This window comes from Pelophylax lessonae, assembly GCF_965119305.1.
Source record: "Pelophylax lessonae genome assembly, chromosome: 1".
NCBI lineage: Eukaryota > Metazoa > Chordata > Amphibia > Anura > Ranidae > Pelophylax > Pelophylax lessonae.
In genome coordinates this window covers 880,286,005-880,308,788 of record NC_138768.1, presented here as the reverse complement: position 1 = coordinate 880,308,788, position 22,784 = coordinate 880,286,005, and the positions used below count along the sequence as shown (strand labels likewise).

At 46.9% G+C, this 22,784-nt stretch overlaps 1 protein-coding gene across 1 annotated transcript in view; it reads right to left on the bottom strand.

The window, feature by feature from the left end:
• The window catches only part of LOC309550594 (E3 ubiquitin/ISG15 ligase TRIM25-like), a gene marked incomplete at its 3' end in the record, with an annotated part of 53,744 nt that overhangs the window by 2,435 nt on the left and 28,525 nt on the right, over positions 1 to 22,784 (bottom strand). The window lies entirely within an intron of this gene.

Here is a 22,784-nt window from a genome sequence, read left to right as displayed (position 1 = left end):
ATGTGTTCTTTTTAGCTCCTGCTCCACCTCCCCTTGCATTTTTAGGTGTTTTTTTAGAGAAATATACAAAACTTTTTTTTTTTTTTATGTTTTAGGTTAGTGTTTGAGGATGCTCAGGAATCAATTTTATCTGATGTTGAGGAAGAGAGCACCAATTTATTGCTGGACAGAGAGTTGCTGCCCACAATTGAATTTGGTTTGCTCCCTTCAAGGCAGCCAGGCTCCTTGTGACCCCTTGATGGCAGATGTATGGCACTGTAATTTTATTGTCTGATTGCACCTAAATTGGGTGTCCCTTTAGAAGTGGGTCCACTGCTGGAGAGACAGTGACAGCTCTGAGCTTCAACCTGTTGATGAGGAGTTTGGCCTCTACTGTTGACCATGTTCCCTGAACTGTCAAGGATTGAAAGACTCCTCCCCAGCCTGACAGATATGTGTCTGTTGTAAGAACCTTCCATTTGTAAAGAGGGAAAGATCTTCCGTCTGTTAGACAATTATAGAAATCTAAGTAAGGTTTGGGACTTTTCATGTACTTCCTTGGGTTAAAAACCACTGAGCCAACACGTTATATAAAATCATTTGTACATTAAGTTTATTTGAGAACATTATACACATTTTAAAAGAAAGGGGTTTGTTCCATTAAAACAGGTTAACAAACTGCTTGTCCAGGGTGAAGTTATCCTAGATTAAAGATCAGGTTTTGTGTATCTTTTAGCCAACGAGTTTTGCGGGCTGACCTGCTTCGTCAGGGCCTCAGATCCTGTCAAATACTGTAACACTATGTACAAGATATGACAATGTTTCATGTAGCAAAATGACAAATTAATTTCTCTACACACAGCATCATCTTTTGTTGTCAAAAGAAATATACATATATTTTTTTCATTTCACATAGCGGGGCGAATGATATTTCATAAATCATTATATTCTAAAAGGTATATATCGCAACATTACCTGTATAGTATTACATCAGAGAGTGGTGGTAGCCTGGGGAGTCCGTTCTGTTAGAGTTGAAATGGTATTGTGCCAGCACAAGAACTTGTTTGGGATGATAGGAGAATGGGTAGATCCCGCAAAAGAGCCTGCTTTTACAATGCTGACAGAATATTAATTTGGAGAGTTCTTGAATGGAATTTGATGAAAGGTACTGCCTAAAAGGAGGCCATCACTGGACCCAGAACTTATATGGCAAATCTCACTGTGGAATTTCCTTTAAAGAGGAAGTAAACCCTCCTCTACAACTTGTACCTATAGGCAAGCCTATGATAAGGCTTACCTATAGGTACTGTAAATATCTCCTAAACATGTACCGTTTAGGAGATATTTACCTTACATGTCGCCAGTGACGTCACTGGCGCATGCGCTCTGAAGGAACGGCCGATCGTGCCGTTCCTTCAGAGCCCCGTGCCGTGACCGCGCGCGGGAGTGATGTCACCGCGGCTCCGGCCAATCAGATGGCCGGATGCCGCGATCCCGGAAGACGGGCGACTAGACATGTCGCCCGTCATAGAGGTGAGTGAGCGGCACGGCGGGGGCTCGTTCTGAGGTAAGTATTGCATAATGAGCTAATATGCGATGCATACTAGCTCATTATGTCTTTCTTTTGCAGGGTGTAAAAAAAAAAAATTTATACGAGTTTACAACCTTTTTAAATCTCAGTTATCGAATGTGAGTTCTTAGACAAGGAACTTTGTTTTCTGGAAGAAATACCTTTGTCTAGGATGTATCCAGGACCAGACCCAACTATTCTAGGCACAGAGAAGGCTGGAGTGCATATGTTTAAGTTGATTACACAGCCAAAGGCCCGAAGCAGTGTCTTTTGGACATTTGTGAAGAACTGTAAGGGAGGTGCATCTGTCAGAAGAAAGTCATCAAGAAAACCTGCCACTTGGATGTCCTGAGAAGGGCAAGTAAGGGTGCCAAGATCTTTGTGAACACCCTGGGAGCAGAGGACAGGATGAGAGGCAATGCAACAAAACTGGAGGCAGTCCTCCGCCACTGCAAAACTTATCAATCTCTGATGAGGAGGGCAAATGGGAACATGTAGATAGGCATATTGGATGTTCATGGATGCCATGTATTCTCCTTGTCTCTGAGAGGCAATTACTGACCTTGAAAATTTCATAACAAAATTTTGGAATGTGAAGGACTTTGTTGAGGGATTTTAAATCCAGTATAGGACAGATACCCTTCATTTGAGTTTTTGCCACTGTGAACAGGTTAGACTCCTCTGAACCTGTACTCTGGTGTTACTGGTAGAATGACTCCCTGGAACAAAAGGTGTTTTAGTGCTTTTTGCAGTCAAACTGCCCTTGCCCAGTTTTTGGTTGATTTTAAACAAGAAAGCAGTGAGGTGGTAAAGTCTTGAACTCTATCTTGCACTCCTTTGAAACAACTGAACCCACAGGTCAGGGATGTCTATGTTCTAGAGAGATGCAAACTGCAACAAACATCCCCCACTCTTATAAGTGACGGCCCCCCTTCACTGTGAAGAGAGCTTTGGAGAGGGCTTGGTAGCCTTTGTGGGGGGAAAGAAATCTTCTGCAGCTTTTTCCAACATGGCTTCATCAGGTTCCGATTTGGTTAAAAAACGAGAGTAGGAGAAGAGACTGGGCGTTTCTGAGCTCTGGACAAATATGACTAAATTTGGGTTGTATTCTGTCCTAGAAATCCTTGTGGTAAAAATTTGGGAGGAAGCAACTGAGTACTTTTTCAGGGCTCTAGGAAGAAGTGGCATTAAAGCACATGACCAGAAGTGTGAGAACACCCAGTCATCCACCCGAGACTGAGCGGTTCAATTTTAGCACCAAGCTTTAAAAGTTCACACTGTGAAGTCAATACATTTTAAATATAGCTTGTTTTACACAGTAATAGTCTGCTAGAGTCTGTCTGAGTAAAAAATTAAATTTGATAAATTCTCTTATTTTAAACCATGAGTGATTTCCAATTAGGCACAGAGACAAGTGTCACATGAAGATGTAACTTTCCCAAGAGTCAGAAAATAACTCAATCTGGTCTGCAAACACGTTGTGGACAAGTCCGTTAAAAGACAGGGACCCTTTAGTCTCAGAACACTGGAGTTTGTGGTATTCGCACAACACCAGGAACCAAAGACAAATGGCTATGGTTACAAGACTTCAGAATTCACAAACATGGTATTGTGGATAAGACAACATCTGTCTGACCACAGGAAGTCAACATTCTTCGATATTCCAGACAATGGCAGCATCTCTCTATTGTTCCACTAAATGAAGGACATTGGAAAAAGTTTCTACAGATGAAATAGGGACTGTCTATATTCCAATGTTTTAAGGACAAGGCAATTCAAACCTCATGGATTGTATTACGAATGTTAACTTTATATGCAAACACATTTCAATGTATATAGATTCATATAAGAACTCTGTCAGGATTAATAATATGTTTATAGATGATTGCAACCTTCACAGTAAGAACGATATTCATTTCATTTTTTGATAACATGAAACCATTGACACAGTTAGGGCTCATTTATTTTTGGTAAAAGGGTACAAAAAGGAACATCACTGTTTCAATTTATATACTAATATAGGAAAAGACCTAATCATGATGAACAATTATATTATTTAAAAAGGAAGCTATAATCTCATTGTATTTTTGGTTTGCTATATTCATTATTCATAGTGTTCAAAACGTGTGTGTTATAATGTAGCCATACCCAAATGGTAGTTGAAAGTCTGCAAATATTATGTGTATCCTAATATTTTATTATAAAATTAAGTTATCTGTAGCCAAATGTTTTCGTTTAATTGCTGCTACACCCAAAAAATAAATACCACAAATTAAAAAGCTGCCTTTTAAAAGGAAAATTGTATGCCTGACAGGTAAAACAACATAGTTCATTCTGTATAAAAAAGGATTAATTTATTATATAAGGACTACATTTAGATTTTCCAGATAAACTCAGGATAGACATTTCTAGTCTTGGAGTGCCACCCAGTGGCCAAGTATGCCAATACTTGTATAAACACATAATTGATCAGTAACCTGATCCACAATGAGAAAAAAGTAAATATTACCAAACACACCCTCTGGGCAGGGTTCCAAGGGTTGTATTATTTGTGATCCATATACAGAGAAACATCACATGCCAATTATCTACAGACCGATCATCTGGGAGAGACACTCTGTAAAGATCCAGAGACTCATCATCTGACACAAACTTCACTGAAGCCAGGACACACATCTCCAGCATTGATTGATGCCATTATTGAAAGACAACTCCACCTATTAATCAGCAGCCATTGTAAAGCCTTCTTGATTTACTCAGCGATCCCCTACATCCACTTTGGAGGGTAACTATAGTTTACATTTTTCTTATTGATTTTATTTTGTTTGCAATAACTTTGTGTTGTTCAATTTGCTATCCCCTTCTGATCGAACATCGCATAATTAGATTATATTTTGCCATATTGCCATAATTTACAAATTGACCTTGCTGCAGTGGACCAAAGAATATAGTTCAATTATGTCAATTAATCAATATAGTTAGTCCATTTCAGATTATTGTCTTCCAAATTTATTAAACAAAAGTTAGGATATCTACTATTGGGGAAATAATTGTTTGATTTAATATAGAAATCTACTGTAATGCGGAGATAAATTCATTGTAAAGTCTTAGTGTCTGTGCATATGCCAATCTGACTGTTATTTATGGTGATTGTAAAGTGACTTCTGTAAAATAAATTGTATTTATTTTTATAGTCCTCAGTCCATACCTACACCTGATCTTATTGTGGTAATCATAGAATTTCTGCATTGGCAAAGAATCTCAAAAATTATTTGTCAGCTTAATTATTTTTTATAAATTATTTTCCTTTTGGAGGCACTGTTGTTCATCAGTCAATTAAACGATTGCTATAGCTGACTAAATTAATCGCCCAACCTTCCTGACAAGCCCAGACATCACCTGTCACGGTGGCCATAACCCCAAAGGGGGTCTTAAGGGACTGGGTTCCATAGCAATCAATCAATTCACTGAACATGTATAGTACCCTGTGGCTAACTCAACTAAATGCATTGCAGCAATTAACAAGGTCAATGATGCATGTAGGATCCAATGCCCACAGCAATATTACAGGCCATCACCACAGTGTTGAGCTCTGGTACGATTCAGATCAGGTTTCCCTGATCTGAATACACTGCTTCTGTGTAGACAGTAGAAGACAGTGATGTTGACTGGAGAATTGGAAGATAAATAAATAAAAATAATATGTATATTAAATTTAAACCCGCGCTTATGGTAAAAATATTAGTGCTATGATAATAAATAACAATATAAAACTCAGAAATAAATTAGGTGCAGCTGCTGTGTCTCTAAGTTAATCTTAGATAGGAATGTAAAAAAACGAATTTAAAACAGCGCTAGCAATCCATGTGAAAATTATTAAATAGTGATTAGTGAAAAAAATTAATAAATATTTTATGAATAAATATTCCAAATATAGTAAAACAGTCCTTAATAGTGATAAGTCCAATAAAGTGCTCAGGTGCAGAAATGGTTATCCAAACGGTGCTCAGGTGATTGTCAAACCCTCTAGGTTCCCTACTCAGCTCTTGGCTCTTGCTGGGGGTGATCCAAGATCGGGGTGTCTTGCAGGGGATCGCTCCAAGAAAGACCTCCGTGAGCACTGAAGTCCGGACGAATCAGCACATATCCAGCGGTGCGGAGTCCGAGGAAGCCAACACACACAACAGCCGCTCAGTCACTCCCGACTCTCACAGTCCCAGAGCTCGGAGCCGCGCATAGCTGAGGGCTATCCGCACCGCTGGATATGTGCTGATTCGTCCCGACTTCAGTGCTCGGGACTCCGAAACTGCGGCTGAGGGGCTCACGGAGGTCTTTCTTGGAGCGATCCCCTGCAAGACACCCCGATCTTGGATCATCCCCAGCAAAATCCAACGGATTTTACAAGCTTTTGAGACTCCTCATTGTGGTGAGTAGGGAACCTAGAGGGTTTGACAATCACCTGAGCACCGTTTGGATAACCATTTCTGCACCTGAGCACTTTATTGGACTTATCACTATTAAGGACTGTTTTACTATATTTGGAATAATTTATTATATTTGGAATATTTATTCATAAAATATTTATTAATTTTTTTCACTAATCACTATTTAATAATTTTCACATGGATTGCTAGCGCTGTTTTAAATTAGTTTTTTTACAAAATAAAAATAATAAACTAGTGGAGCTATTTTCTCTGGGTAGGAGAAGAGGTCCATCACCTACAGACACTACAGTGAGGTCTCACGGAAGCAAAGTAGTGTTATAGAGAAGGTGCCTCCAGAAGACCTCTAAAGCTCAATGTCCATTTATCTGAAGGTATGAGCCTAAAACCCATGGTGTATGAATAAGTTGCCTAAGTCCAGTATTGTATGATTAGCATAAGAACATTTTAGTAAAACTATATATTACTGCAGGAACTTTCTATACACCCCTTACCAACACCTAACATAGAAACATAAATTTTTTTTGTTAACTTTGTTGTATGAGTATACATCTAGGTTTCTTCTAAGCATGTTTGAAGCCACTTACTGTTAACTGACTCACTACCTCTCTTGGAAGTCTATTTCAAGCATCAACTTCCCTTTCAGTATAATAATACTTTCTAAGATTAGTTTTGAACTTTCCTCCAGTTAGTTTTAGGTCATGTCCCTGTGTTCTCGATTTTGGTTTCACCCACTTGATGTATTTAAAGATTTCAATCATGTCTTCCCTTTCCTATCTTCAGACTGTGAATATTAAGGTCCAGAAGTCACTGTTTCCTGTTCTTCAGAGTGGTAGTCTTTAAGGGGTTGAATAATTGTGTCAATGAAGAATTCACAAAAGAAACATTTACTACTGTATTACAAAACCAATTGATGTCATTTTAGTTGCATATGGTTCTTTAAGAAGTCCTTGTAGGATTTCATTCTGAATACAATTACAAATGTACACTAAATTCCCTAAAACCCTTTACAGCATTGGGGGGTTGAATAATTTTAAACACAACTGTATATATATATATATATATAATGTTTGGGGGTTGTAAGTAACTTTCTAGCAAAAAATACCGATTTCAACTTGTAAACAAAAACTGCCAGAAAAGGGCGGGTCTTCAAGTGGCTATTACATGAGCAGTGCTTGGTCCTTTAGGGCAGGGTTTCTCAACCTTTTTTTTTAGTCAAGGCACCCTTTAAAAATGATGGACAGTCTTGAGGAGCCCCATTCTAAAATGTTAAATCTATTCTAATAGTTTTACATAATGCAGCAACATCCACAAGCCCAAGTAGGACACCCAACGTTAGAGGAGATTTATTCTTCCAAAGCAAATACACTTTTACAAACTGGTACTGACTATTATTCCGATGTTTCTCTTCTCCCTTCGTTTTTCTCCATCACTCAGCTAATGGGGACTCAATGTTGGCAGGGGAGAGTCAAACAAGGATGCTATGCAGGCGATTGACATCCTCCTCATCAATGGATGACGCCATTGGTTGTTAGCCGCCGGCAGCTAGAAGGTTGTAACGGTGCACAATAAAAACCTGTGACTTAGGGTAACTAAAAGGGCAGCCGTCATCTACACAATGGCGTGTATACATATTTTGGGCAATTTTTAGGCATTTTGCCAACGCACCCCTGAAAAAACCTCAAGGCACCCTGGTAGAAAAAGGCTGCTCTAGGTGATATAAAGGTTTTAGTAACAGAAAAGTTTCAAAAAATAAAGTTACATGAAAGCACTTAAACCTCAAAATATTTTTGAGCACACCCCTCCCTCAAGAGACTGATGTGACTGGCTCAGTGATCTCTGTACAGCACTGCGGTATATGTCAGATCTATATAAATGTATAATAATAATAGTGGGGACATTAGAGTGTAAGCTCCTCTGGTGCAGAGACTGATGTGACTGGCTCAGTGATCTCTGTACGGCGTTTTCTGACAAAACGCGTAGGGTGGTACTACCGTGACACGTCACTTCCTCCATTTGGAACATAGGTGGAACGCATATCGGTGTCCCTGCAAAACGGAGAGAGCTCTGCTTTAGTTATAACACTGTAAGTGTAATTTTAACTTTGCGCTTTTGGTAAATATATAAAATACTGCACTATGGAAGGTCTTTTGTTCTGTTTCCCCCAATCTTATGGTACACCGGTTTGGAGTGTGTTTGAAGTGGATGGTATGGCTTCCGCATGCATTTGCAAATATGTGTTAACTAAACTCCTGCTTTTAACTTATATTGTTAGACAGGTTTATTTTGGTTTGTTAGCAGACTGGTGGGTAAGTATTTCAAACCAGGGACCGGCTGTTTTTCACACACCTTCATTTATCCCATCTTGTTTTTCAATTGACTATTCACAGGGATGGAGACACTGAGCAGTGCTCACCAGTTCTCACATGAAGACACTTGGACACTCAGGTTGAGTAGTGTTATTTAGTGTTAGGTTCTGCAAGAAACGCAGGATGCCTTGTCGTCGGCCTTGCAGCTTCCGCATGCATTTGCAAATATGTGTTAACTAAACTCCTGCTTTTAAATTATATTGTTAGACAGGTTTATTTTGGTTTGTTAGCAGACTGGTGGGTAAGTATTTCAAACTAGGGACCGGCTGTTTTTCACACACCTTCATTTGTTTTTCAATTGACTATTCACAGGGATGGAGACACTGAGCAGTGCTCGCCAGTTCTCACATAAAGTCCCAAATTGCCCATTTCTTGAAACGGAGAGAGCTCTGCTTTAGTAAAAACACTGTAACTGTAATTTTAACTTTGCGCTTTTGGTAAATATATAAAATACTGCACTATGGAAGGTCTTTTGTTCTGTTTCCCCCAATCTTATGGTACACCGGTTTGGAGTGTGTTTGAAGTGGATGGTAGTAAGGGGTTCCTCTAAAGATATGAGGGATCTCTCCTAACTCTATTTCCGACACTTGTTGTTCACAAGTTTTTGCTAGAAAACTACTTAGAACCCCCAAACATTATATATCTATTTTTAGCAAAGACACTGGAGAATAAAATGGCAGTCGTTGCAATATTGTTTGTCACGCGGTCTTTCAAATGCCATTTTTTAGAAAAAGGCACAGGGGGAACCTTCCCCTGCAAAGCATAGGCCTGTTCAATGGTCTGCCTGATCCGTTTGGCGATGGTAGAGGCCGACGCCGCCATGCCCTTCCGAGGACCCTATGGAAGAACAAACAAGGAGTCCGTCTTTCGAAAAGACTCAGTCGATTTAAGGTAAACCCTTATCGCCCGAACAACATCCAAAGAATGGAGTCTCACCTCTTTCGGATGTTTAGGCGTCGCGCACAGCGAAGGCAAGACAATATCCTCATTGAAAAGGAATTCCGAAACTCGCTTCGGAAGAAAAGAAGGATTAGGTCGCAAGACCACCTTATCCAAATGAACAACCAGATACGGAGACTTGCAGGACAAAGCCGCCAGCTCCGACACTCTGCGAGCCGAAGTGATCGCAACCAAAAAGGCGACCTTTTTGGACAACATAGACAACGAGATCTCCCTGATCTGTTCAAAAGGAGCACGTTGTAACACAGATAAAACGAGATTCAAGTCCCAAGGGGGCAGAGGATCCCTCCTAGGAGGAACCAGATGCCTCACTCCCTGAACAAAAGTGCCAACCAAGGAGTTGGAAGCCACGGGACGTTGAAACAGAACGGCCAGCGCAGACACCTGACCCTTTATCGTAGCCAGCGCCAAACGCTGATCGACACCCGTTTGAAGGAAGGACAGCACTCGGGAAACCGAGTACGTGCGGGGTGAAAACCCCCTGGACTCACACCAGGCAAAATAGGCCTTCCAAGTACGGTAATAAACCTTCCCCGAGGAAGACTTCCTCGCATTGATCAAGGTATGAATGACCTCTGGGGAGAGACCCTTCTCCTTCAGGACCTCGGTCTCAACAGCCAGGCCGTCAAAGCCAGCGACTGTAAAGCAGGATGGTATATCGGTCCTTGAGACAGGAGATCGTCTCGAAGAGGCAGACGCCACGGGGCGTCGACCGCCAGATTCACGAGGTCTGCGTACCAGGACCGGCGAGGCCAGTCCGGTGCCACAAGAATCACCGTGCTGCGTTCCGAGTGTAACCTGCGAAGGAACCTGGACAGCAACTGAATCGGTGGAAACGCGTACATCAGCCTGTACTGATGCCACGGGGCCACTAACGCGTCCGACGCGTCTGCCCGAGGGTCGCGCGTCCTTGCCACGAACCTTCTCACCTTGTTGTTGAGACGAGACGCGAACAGGTCCACATCTGGAAGACCCCACTTCGCGCACAACATCTGGAAGACAGCCGGGTGGAGAGACCATTCCCCCTGATCCAGGGTCTGGCGACTCAGATAGTCCGCCTGCCAGTTCTCCACCCCCGGAATGTGAACCGCCGTTATCGCCGGGACATGAGTCTCGGCCCAAGACAAAATGTCGGCCACTTCTCGAGCCGCTCGGGCACTCCTGGTGCCCCCTTGGTGGTTGATGTAGGCCACCGCCGTGGCATTGTCCGTCTGCACCCGAACCGGGCAGCCCTGCAGCCGGTCCGTCCAGCGATGAAGACAGAGATTTATCGCACGCAATTCCAGAATGTTGATCGGAAGGGAGGACTCCCCCTCCGACCAAGTCCCCTGGGCGGACAGAATGCCCAGAACACCACCCCAGCCCGACAGGCTGGCATCCGTGGTGATTACCGTCCACGAGATAGGACGAAACGACTTGCCCCCGGACGCCATCGGGGACTGGAGCCACCACAGAAGGTCTCTTCTGGTGCGATGACTCAACGAGATTTGAAGATCCAGAGATTGAGGTCGCCCGTCCCACATGGACAGGATCTCCGCTTGGAGACCCCGCGTGTGAAACTGGGCGAAGGGAATCGCCTCGAAGGCCGAGACCATCAATCCCAGACATCTCATGCATGTCCGCAGAGACGAGTGCGGAACGTCCCTGAGGGACCTGACTTCCTCCTGAAGAGTTCTGAGTTTGTCTTCCGGCAGGAAGACCTTCGCCTGCACCGAGTCCAGAATCATTCCCAGGTAGGGAAGACGAACCGACGGACTCAGTGTCGACTTTGGAAAATTTATCGTCCAACCAAACTCCTGCAGAGTTTGCATCGTGACAGACAGGTCCTTCTCCAGACCCTGGCTGGTCGCAGACCGAACCAGAATGTCGTCCAGATACCCCAGGACAGAAATGCCCTGGGCCCTCAATAATGCCAGAACCGGTGCAAGCACCTTGGTGAAGACCCGCGGAGCCGAGGCGAGACCAAAAGGCAACGCCACGAACTGGTAGTGATCCTCCGCAATGGCAAATCGAAGGTACCTCTGGTGACCCTCGAAAATGGGGATGTGAAGATACGCATCCTTCAAATCGATGGAGGCCATGAATTCCCCCGGAACCAGGGCAGCCACCACCGACCGCAGGGATTCCATGCGGAACTTGCGAACCCGCACAGAGCGGTTCAGAGCCTTCAAGTCCAGAATTGGACGAACCTTGCCCTCCTTTCTGGGCACGGTGAACAGATTGGAATAAAACCCCCGAAATCTGTCCCGATGAGGCACCGGAACTACCACTCCCTGAGCCCTCAGATCCCGCACCGCCAGGTGCAGGTCCCGTAAACGCTCTGGAGCCAGTTGAAGATTTGAGGGAAAAAATCTGCTCTCCGGCCGAGAGAGAAACTCGATCTTGTAACCAGATCGAACGATCTCCTGAACCCATCTGTCCCGCACGCGGGCCAACCAGGGCTGAAGAAAACCGAGCAAGCGTCCCCCCACCCCAAAACTGGGTGAGGGCGCCCCTTCAGGCTGCACTGTTATGGGCTGCGGATCCGGATTGACCGGACTTCTGTTTTCCAGACCAGGGCTTCTTCTGAGAGCCTTGACCTTTGAACGGTTTGCCCTTGTAGTGCGACCGAAAAGCACGAAAGGACCCCTGAGGGGGCCGAAAATTAGCATGCTTATTCCCAGAAGCCCCCTTAGCCTTGGGGAAATGGGGCAAGAGAGTGCTCTTACCTCCGGTGATCCCCTTAATCAACACATCCAAGGACTCCCCAAAAAGGCGAGACCCATCATAAGGCAGATTGGCTAAGGTCTTACGTGAAGACTGGTCCTTCGACCAACATTTCAACCAAACCAGGCGGCGAGACAACACCGCCACGCTGTGCACACGTGCAGCCAACGGGGCTAGGTCCAAGTCCGCATCACACAGATACATGACACCCTGGTGGATTTGATCCACCATATCCAGGGTCGCCGGCGAGGCCGAATCGGCCACTAGGACGCGCCTAAGCATCTGCGTCCAACTTGCGACCGCCTGGGCCGCCATGAGAGAGGCAAACAGAGCCTTAAGCATAGAACCCGTAACAGAATAAGTATGACGGGCAAGAGACTCCAATCTCCTATCCGTGGCATCACGGAACACAGGGGAATCCTCTGCAGGAACCTGCGTTTTCTCTGCGTCCCATAAGCCGCCAAGGCAGCGGGGGGACACACTTCATCCTGCAAACGCAGCGTTTGTTTTATGGAAGCAATCAATTCATCCATGATTGCAAGCTCTTCAGGTGAGCCAGGGGGAGAATTATCAACCCCTTCAACTTCAGCCTCCACCTCGGACCCCACTAGATCCAGGGAGGAGCGGGACCCCGATAAGGAGGCCCCCGCCATAACAGCCCCATCACCTTCACCCTCAGAATCAGAGGAAAGAGAAACTCTGGGTCTTTTAGTAGATTGAGCAGCCACCAGCATCTGCACCTGAGCAGCAAGGCCAGCCACAATAGTGGCTAAATCCCCCCCTGGGGGGGAAACAGCGGTCCCCTGGCTTTCCACCTAAGCGGTAGGAAATTTGCCCTCCTGAGAATCCATTGCCCCTATTACAAATGCCGGATAATAAAGGGTTAACTGCCCCTTTAACAAGCGCGGCGAGCGCAGCCCACCGCACCACACACAAGCACAATGAGATCCCCACAGGGACAATAAAACTGACACAGGCAATGGATAAGAAGGATATAACCTGAGGAGACCCTCGCCTCTGCTGCTGCCTCGATCGGTGTTCCTGGAGAAGAGGAAGTGATGCTGCCAGGGCGCTCTATGAAAGCCTATGGGAGGCTACAAGAAAATGGCCGCCATGCATGTAGAACATGCGGCCGGAGCGAGTGTAGGCAAAATAGCGCCGTTTGGCGCCGAAACCGCCGCTCCACAGTACAGTAATGCACACATGTCATCCATGTATAAAAAACATGTCAGATCGCCGCAGCGATCGCTGTATAGTGCCCATACATGCCCAAAACATGCCCCACAGCACACAGCTTCTCACACTGACAAGGCTGACACACACAGTGTCACACAGCTTCCCCCCCCCCCCTTGCAGCCCACAGCATGCAGCCGAGTGACAGGGAGACAAACAGTGTGAACAGAGGCAGGTTACACAGTCCCAGACTGACACCCCCCCAGACAGACAGGTCCCCACATAGATACACTTACCTCACAATGGCGTGGGGGACCCGCACAGGCGAACAAGCCGCTGCACATGAGGCAGGGAGAGTCGCATACAAGACGCACAGAATTGGGGTTAAGAAACCGCACAGCGTCCAGTGAGGTAGCCACCTCACCAATCATCCCTGCACCGAACAGGGATGGGTCGTTCACTGTGCCAGGAGCGTTACCTGGCTGAACGCTCGATGGCAGGTTGGGAAGCCACTGACCCACGACCTGCGACCAGGGGGATCAGCCCGAGACCCAGCCCGCATGATCCTCTTCATCCGAAGAACTAACGAACGCTGACAAAAAGAACAGCTAAGTAAAGGTAGAGAGAAAACTCAAACAAAAAATCAAAAAAGAAGAAAGAGTCTGGGGCACAAAGCCCCAGCACAGAGAGAGCCAGCTACTCCTGACAAGCTAGACATTGAAACTGGGATATGGTTGCAGGAAGTAGGAGGGTATTGACTGAGGGGACCACCCCTTGAGGGTGGGATATGTTAAAAGCTTTAATGTTAACATATTCTGTTGCCTAGCTACTCCTTCGGAGCAAAGTCTAATACCCCATATGTGACGAATATGAAGAGGCGGCGACTGTCGGAGGACGTAAGAGAAAAATACATTTCACTGCATTTAAAAAAAAAAACGAAAGAGTAAAGTTAGCCCATTTTTGTATATTGTTAAAGATGATGTCACGCCGAGTAAATAGATACCCAACATGTTATGGTTTAAAATTGCGCACACACGCAGAATGGCGACAAACTACAGTCAATAAAAATCTCCATAGGCGACGCTTAAATATTTTTTACGGGTACCAGTTTAGAGTTAGAGAGTAGCTCTTTTTTTTTAAAATGATTCCCTTTGCTCTGGTGATCGCGGCGATACCTCACATGTGTGGTTTGAACAGCGATTTCATTTGCGGGGGCGACTTCCGTATACGTTTTCTTTCGTGCGTGAGCTCACGGCAATGAGGGCGGCTAAAAATTATTTATTTTTTTTCCTATTTATTTTATTACTTTTTTAAATTTTAGCATAGGTTTTTAAAAAAAATAAAAAATCTGATCATGTTTATTGCTGTCACAAGCAATGTAAACATCCATTGTGACAGTAATAGGCAGTGACAGGTATTCTTTATGGAGGGATCGGGGGGAATGTGACAGTATTAGGCAGTGACAGGTACTCTTTATGGACGGATCGGGGGGGAAAGTGACAGTATTAGGCAGTGACAGGTACTCTTTATGGAGGTATCGGGGGGGGGGGGGAATGTGACAGTAATAGCAATGACAGGTACTCTTTATGGAGGGATTGGGGGGAATGTGACAGTAATAGGCAGTGACAGGTACTCTTTATGGAGGGATCGGGGGGAATGTGACAATAATAGCAGTGACAGGTACTCTTTATGGAGGGATCGGGGGGGAATGTGACAGTAATAGCAGTGACAGGTACTCTTTATGGAGGGATCGGGAGGAATGTGACAGTAATAGCAGTGACAGGTACTCTTTATGGAGGGATCGGGAAGAATGTGACAGTAATAGGAGTGACAGGTACTCTTTATGGAGGGATCGGGGAGGAATGTGACAATAATAGGAGTGACAGGTACTCTTTATGGAGGGATCGGGAAGAATGTGACAGTAATAGGAGTGACAGGTACTCTTTATTGAGGGATCGGGGGGGAATGTGACAGTAATAGCAGTGACAGGTACTCTTTATGGAGGGATCGGGAGAAATGTGACAGTAATAGGCAGTGACAGGTACTCTTTATGGAGGGATCGGGGGGAATGTGACAATAATAGCAGTGACAGGTACTCTTTATGGAGGGATCGGGGGGGAATGTGACAGTAATAGCAGTGACAGGTACTCTTTATGGAGGGATCGGGAGGGAATGTGACAGTAATAGCAGTGACAGGTACTCTTTATGGAGGGATCGGGAAGAATGTGACAGTAATAGGAGTGACAGGTACTCTTTATGGAGGGATCGGGGAGGAATGTGACAATAATAGGAGTGACAGGTACTCTTTATGGAGGGATCGGGAAGAATGTGACAGTAATAGGAGTGACAGGTACTCTTTATGGAGGGATCGGGAAGAATGTGACAGTAATAGGAGTGACAGGTACTCTTTATGGAGGGATCGGGGGGGAATGTGACAGTAATAGCAGTGACAGGTACTCTTTATGGAGGGATCGGGGGGAATGTGACAGTAATAGCAGTGACAGGTACTCTTTATGGAGGGATCGGGAGGAATGTGACAGTAATAGCAGTGACAGGTACTCTTTATGGAGGGATCGGGGGGAATGTGACAGTAATAGCAGTGACAGGTACTCTTTATGGAGGGATCGGGGGGGAATGTGACAGTAATAGCAGTGACAGGTACTCTTTATGGAGGGATCGGGGGGAATGTGACAGTAATAGCAGTGACAGGTACTCTTTATGGAGGGATCGGGGGGGAATGTGACAGTAATAGCAGTGACAGGTACTCTTTATGGAGGGATCGGGGAGGAATGTGACAGTAATATGCAGTGACAGGTACTCTTTATGGAGGGATCGGGGGGAATGTGACAGTAATAGCAGTGACAGGTACTCTTTATGGAGGAATCGGGGGGAATGTGACAGTAATAGGCAGTGACAGGTACTCTTTATGGAGGGATCAGGGGGTCTAAAAACCCCTCCACTGCACTTCCATGTATTCAAAATGCCAAAAACAGAATTTTTGAATACAGTCACTTTTTAAATTCGGCGCCTTTAGCAGCTGAGTAATCCAGACGTGACGTCATGGATGCCGCCTCCGGGTTACGTCATCGAAGACCCGATCGAAGACAAATCCGGCTTTGATCGGGACTCCAACCAGTCGGCGGATGCGCCGGCTGGTTGCTTGGGTCTCCAGATGGGACAGGAGACCCAGGCAGGGGGGAAGGTAATGATCGAGCGGCTCCTGAGCTGCGTTGGTCATTACCGCCTGAAAGCCGACCGCCGGCTCTAAAAAATGGTACCGGGATGATGCCTCTAGCTGCAGCGGTACAACCACTTATTGCAGCCGACGTTGGTCTACGGCGATTTGCGGTAAGTGTTAATGGTGGTGGATGAGAGCACAAAGATCACGGTTTAATCCTACAGAGGATTCAGAGAAGATCTCAGCAATTCTGTCTACTGCACTAATTGGAGCACTTTGGGGTTAATAGACATTTTTATGCACTATGTTAATGGCATATATTTATATTGGTTTTGCACTGAATTAAAGGAGCGCGGTTTATCAATTTTGATTTTTGCACAATTTTAGGCACGCAAGCCTCTTTAACCAGCTGCTTCACTTAATTGTATTTGTTTTATTAAAGCAATTTGTCTGTATTTCTAGTTTGCACTAATTATTTAGCTATTCCCTTTAGGGCGTGCAGGTAGAGGGTATTCATATCCTATATTTTTTTCCACCTATTGCTGACAGCCTAGCAAGTCCTGCAGCAGTGTGACCATCGATGGCTGCAGTGACTGTGAGTGGAGCAGAGCTGTCTAATCAAAGCTCTGATGTCAGGGATGGATGGGCCGACATGCAGAGCTCCTCCTCCCTTCCATCTACAGCCAGTCAGCAGGCAGTATAACCCTCCCCCCCCCCCCCGCCCCTCTCCAGCCTGCCACATTTGACTGTAAACATGTGCTGGAGCGGGGCTGAATGGGGGCGCCAGGAGGGAGATACAAGAAGGTATGACCACAAGTACAGCAATACTCATCCTGCAGCACACAGAACTCTAGCTGAATGGAAACAAAAGGCTCACTGGGATCACTGTACACGGTCACATGTAATGCTGGTCGGCTGCCGTGTCTTCCAGATATCTGTGTGTTCCGGCAGTGTGAGGTTACCAATCAGCCGCCTCTTCCTCTTGTCTTGCTGGTTACTTTTTTTTTATCTGGTTAAGGACCTGCACATTGCCTGACCTGCACATTGCCTGTCCTGATATTGCCTGACCTGCACACGGCCTGACCTGCACACGGCCTGACCTGCACACTGCCTGACCTGCACATTACCTGACCTGCACATTACCTGACCTGCACACGGCCTGACCTGCACACGGCCTGACCTGCACATTGCCTGACCTGCACACGGCCTGACCTGCACACTGCCTGACCTGCACATTACCTGACCTGCACACTGCCTGACCTGCACACTGCCTGACCTGCACACTGCCTGACCTGCACACTGCCTGACCTGCACACTGCCTGACCTGCACACTGCCTGACCTGCACATTGCCTGACCTGCACATTACCTGACCTGCACACTGCCTGACCCGCACATTGCCTGACCTGCACACTGCCTGACCTGCACACTGCCTGACCTGCACACTGCCTGACCTGCACATTGCCTGACCTGCACACTGCCTGACCTGCACACTGCCTGACCTGCACACTGCCTGACCTGCACACTGCCTGACCTGCACATTACCTGACCTGCACACTGCCTGACCTGCACACTGCCTGACCTGCACATTGCCTGACCTGCACACTGCCTGACCTGCACACTGCCTGACCTGCACATTACCTGACCCGCACATTGCCTGACCTGCACACTGCCTGACCTGCACACTGCCTGACCTGCACACTGCCTGACCTGCACACTGCCTGACCTGCACACTGCCTGACCTGCACATTACCTGACCTGCACACTGCCTGACCTGCACACTGCCTGACCTGCACACTGCCTGACCTGCACACTGCCTGACCTGCACACTGCCTGACCTGCACACTGCCTGACCCGCACATTACCTGACCTGCACATTACCTGACCCGCACATTACCTGACCTGCACATTGAGACCAGGGACACAAGGCTGATAACCATTTCAGATTCTATTCAGCTATTTAGCCAGAGCTCTGTGTGTGTTGATTCGGGTTTTTATGTTCTTTGAGGATTTCCTGCTGGTTCAGGCTAGAAGCTTCACAGACCCATTAACTGTTTACTGTCCTCCACTAATCTTCAGCAGCTGTTTGTAAGGAAATTTTTATTTTGGAGATTGGATGTGCTGCTGTCTTCTGTCACTTGGTTGTACTTTCAAAGGAGGAATTCTGACTTGATCTTGCAGAGCTGGTTTAAATAGAGTGAAGCAGCCCTGCGATACTATACACTTTACACCGGGTTCAGCCATAAACTCAGTCTCTGACCATCTCTTGAATCAATCATGTCTGCAGTCTCTGACCATCTCTTGTTTCATGTCTGCAATCTCTGACCATCTCCTGTATCATGTCTTCAGTCTCTGACCATCTCCTGTATCATGTCTGCAGTCTCTGACCATCTCCTGTATCATGTCTCCAGTCTCTGACCATCTCCTGTATCATGTCTGCAGTCTCTGACCATCTCCTGTATCATGTCTGCAGTCTCTGACCATCTCCTGTATCATGTCTGCAGTCTCTGACCATCTCCTGTATCATGTCTGCAATCTCTGACCACCTCCTGTATCATGTCTGCAATCTCTGACCATCTCCTGTATCATGTCTCCAGTCTCTGACCATCTCCTGTATCATGTCTGCAGTCTCTGACCATCTCCTGTATCATGTCTCCAGTCTCTGACCATCTCCTGTATCATGTCTCCAGTCTCTGACCATCTCCTGTATCATGTCTGCAGTCTCTGACCATCTCCTGTATCATGTCTCCAGTCTCTGACCATCTCCTGTATCATGTCTGCAGTCTCTGACCATCTCTTGTATCATGTCTGCAGTCTCTGACCATCTTCTGTATCATGTCTGCAGTCTCTGACCATCTCTTGGTGGGCTGATGTTAAAGGCTCAGTGATCTCTGTAGTGGGGGGAGGGGACATTAGAGTGTAAGTTCCTCTGGTACAGAGACTGATGTGACTGTGGGGGGAGGGGACATTAGAGTGTAAGCTCCTCTGGTACAGAGACTGATGTGACTGTGGGGGGAGGGGACATTAGAGTGTAAGCTCCTCTGGTACAGAGACTGATGTGACTGTGGGGGGAGGGGACATTAGAGTGTAAGCTCCTCTGGTACAGAGACTGATGTGACTGTGGGGGGAGGGGACATTAGAGTGTAAGCTCCTCTGGTACAGAGACTGATGTGACTGTGGGGGGAGGGGACATTAGAGTGTAAGCTCCTCTGGTACAGAGACTGATGTGACTGTGGGGGGAGGGGATATTAGAGTGTAAGCTCCTCTGGTACAGAGACTGAGGTGACTGTGGGGGAGGGGACATTAGAGTGTAAGCTCCTCTGGTACAGAGACTGATGTGACTGTGGGGGGAGGGGACATTAGAGTGTTAGCTCCTCTGGTACAGAGACTGATGTGACTGTGGGGGGAGGGGACATTAGAGTGTAAGCTCCTCTGGTACAGAGACTGATGTGACTGTGGGGGGAGGGGACATTAGAGTGTAAGCTCCTCTGGTACAGAGACTGATGTGACTGTGGGGGAGGGGACATTAGAGTGTAAGCTCCTCTGGTACAGAGACTGATGTGACTGTGGGGGAGGGGACATTAGAATGTAAGCTCCTCCGGTACAGAGACTGATGTGACTGTGGGGGGAGGGGACATTAGAGTGTAAGCTCCTCTGGTACAGAGACTGATGTGACTGTGGGGGGAGATTAGAGTGTAAGCTCCTCTGGTACAGAGACTGATGTGACTGTGGGGGAGGGGACATTAGAGTGTAAGCTCCTCTGGTACAGAGACTGATGTGACTGTGGGGGAGGGGACATTAGAGTGTAAGCTCCTCTGGTACAGAGACTGATATGACTGTGGGGGAGGGGATATTAGAGTGTAAGCTCCTCTGGTACAGAGACTGATATGACTGTGGGGGAGGGGATATTAGAGTGTAAGCTCCTCTGGTACAGAGACTGATGTGACTGTGGGGGAGGGGACATTAGAGTGTAAGCTCCTCTGGTACAGAGACTGATATGACTGTGGGGGAGGGGATATTAGAGTGTAAGCTCCTCTGGTACAGAGACTGATGGGATTGTGGGGGAGGGGACATTAGAGTGTAAGCTCCTCTGGTACAGAGACTGATGTGACTGTGGGGGAGGGGACATTAGAGTGTAAGCTCCTCTGGTACAGAGACTGATGTGACTGTGGGGGGAGGGGACATTAGAGTGTAAGCTCCTCTGGTACAGAGACTGATGTGACTGTGGGGGAGGGGACATTAGAGTGTAAGCTCCTCTGGTACAGAGACTGATGTGACTGTGGGGGAGGGGACATTAGAGTGTAAGCTCCTCTGGTACAGAGACTGATATGACTGTGGGGGAGGGGATATTAGAGTGTAAGCTCCTCTGGTACAGAGACTGATATGACTGTGGGGGAGGGGATATTAGAGTGTAAGCTCCTCTGGTACAGAGACTGATGTGACTGTGGGGGAGGGGACATTAGAGTGTAAGCTCCTCTGGTACAGAGACTGATATGACTGTGGGGGAGGGGATATTAGAGTGTAAGCTCCTCTGGTACAGAGACTGATGGGATTGTGGGGGAGGGGACATTAGAGTGTAAGCTCCTCTGGTACAGAGACTGATGTGACTGTGGGGGAGGGGACATTAGAGTGTAAGCTCCTCTGGTACAGAGACTGATGTGACTGTGGGGGGAGGGGACATTAGAGTGTAAGCTCCTCTGGTACAGAGACTGATGTGACTGTGGGGGAGGGGACATTAGAGTGTAAGCTCCTCTGGTACAGAGACTGATGTGACTGTGGGGGAGGGGACATTGGAGTGTAAGCTCCTCTGGTACAGAGACTGGTGTGACTGTGGGGGAGGGGACATTAGAGTGTAAGCTCCTCTGGTACAGAGACTGATGTGACTGTGGGGGAGGGGACATTAGAGTGTAAGCTCCTCTGGTACAGAGACTGATGTGACTGTGGGGGAGGGGACATTAGAGTGTAAGCTCCTCTGGTACAGAGACTGATGTAACTGTGGGGGAGGGGACATTAGAGTGTAAGCTCCTCTGGTACAGAGACTGATGTGACTGTGGGGGGGAGGGGACATTAGAGTGTAAGCTCCTCTGGTACAGAGACTGATGTGACTGTGGGGGATGGGACATTAGAGTGTAAGCTCCTCCGGTACAGAGACTGATGTGACTGTGGGGGAGGGGACATTAGAGTGTAAGCTCCTCTGGTACAGAGACTGATGTGACTGTGGGGGGGAGGGGACATTAGAGTGTAAGCTCCTCTGGTACAGAGACTGATGTGACTGTGGGGGGGAGGGGACATTAGAGTGTAAGCTCCTCTGGTACAGAGACTGATGTGACTGTGGGGGGGAGGGGACATTAGAGTGTAAGCTCCTCTGGTACAGAGACTGATGTGACTGTGGGGGAGGGGACATTAGAGTGTAAGCTCCTCTGGTACAGAGACTGATGTGACTGTGGGGGAGGGGACATTAGAGTGTAAGCTCCTCTGGTGCAGAGACTGATGTGACTGTGGGGGAGGGGACATTAGAGTGTAAGCTCCTCTGGTACAGAGACTGATGTGACTGTGGGGGGAGGGGACATTAGAGTGTAAGCTCCTCTGGTACAGAGACTGATGTGACTGTGGGGGAGGGGACATTAGAGTGTAAGCTCCTCTGGTAGAGACTGATGTGACTGTGGGGGGAGGGGACATTAGAGTGTAAGCTCCTCTGGTACAGAGACTGATGTGACTGTGGGGGGAGGGGACATTAGAGTGTAAGCTCCTCTGGTACAGAGACTGATGTGACTGTGGGGGGAGGGGACATTAGAGTGTAAGCTCCTCTGGTACAGAGACTGATGTGACTGTGGGGGAGGGGACATTAGAGTGTAAGCTCCTCTGGTACAGAGACTGATGTGACTGTGGGGGAGGGGACATTAGAATGTAAGCTCCTCCGGTACAGAGACTGATGTGACTGTGGGGGGAGGGGACATTAGAGTGTAAGCTACTCTGGTACAGAGACTGATGTGACTGTGGGGGGAGATTAGAGTGTAAGCTCCTCTGGTACAGAGACTGATGTGACTGTGGGGGAGGGGACATTAGAGTGTAAGCTCCTCTGGTACAGAGACTGATATGACTGTGGGGGAGGGGATATTAGAGTGTAAGCTCCTCTGGTACAGAGACTGATGGGATTGTGGGGGAGGGGACATTAGAGTGTAAGCTCCTCTGGTACAGAGACTGATGTGACTGTGGGGGAGGGGACATTAGAGTGTAAGCTCCTCTGGTACAGAGACTGATGTGACTGTGGGGGGAGGGGATATTAGAGTGTAAGCTCCTCTGGTACAGAGACTGATGTGACTGTGGGGGGAGGGGACATTAGAGTGTAAGCTCCTCTGGTACAGAGACTGATGTGACTGTGGGGGAGGGGACATTAGAGTGTAAGCTC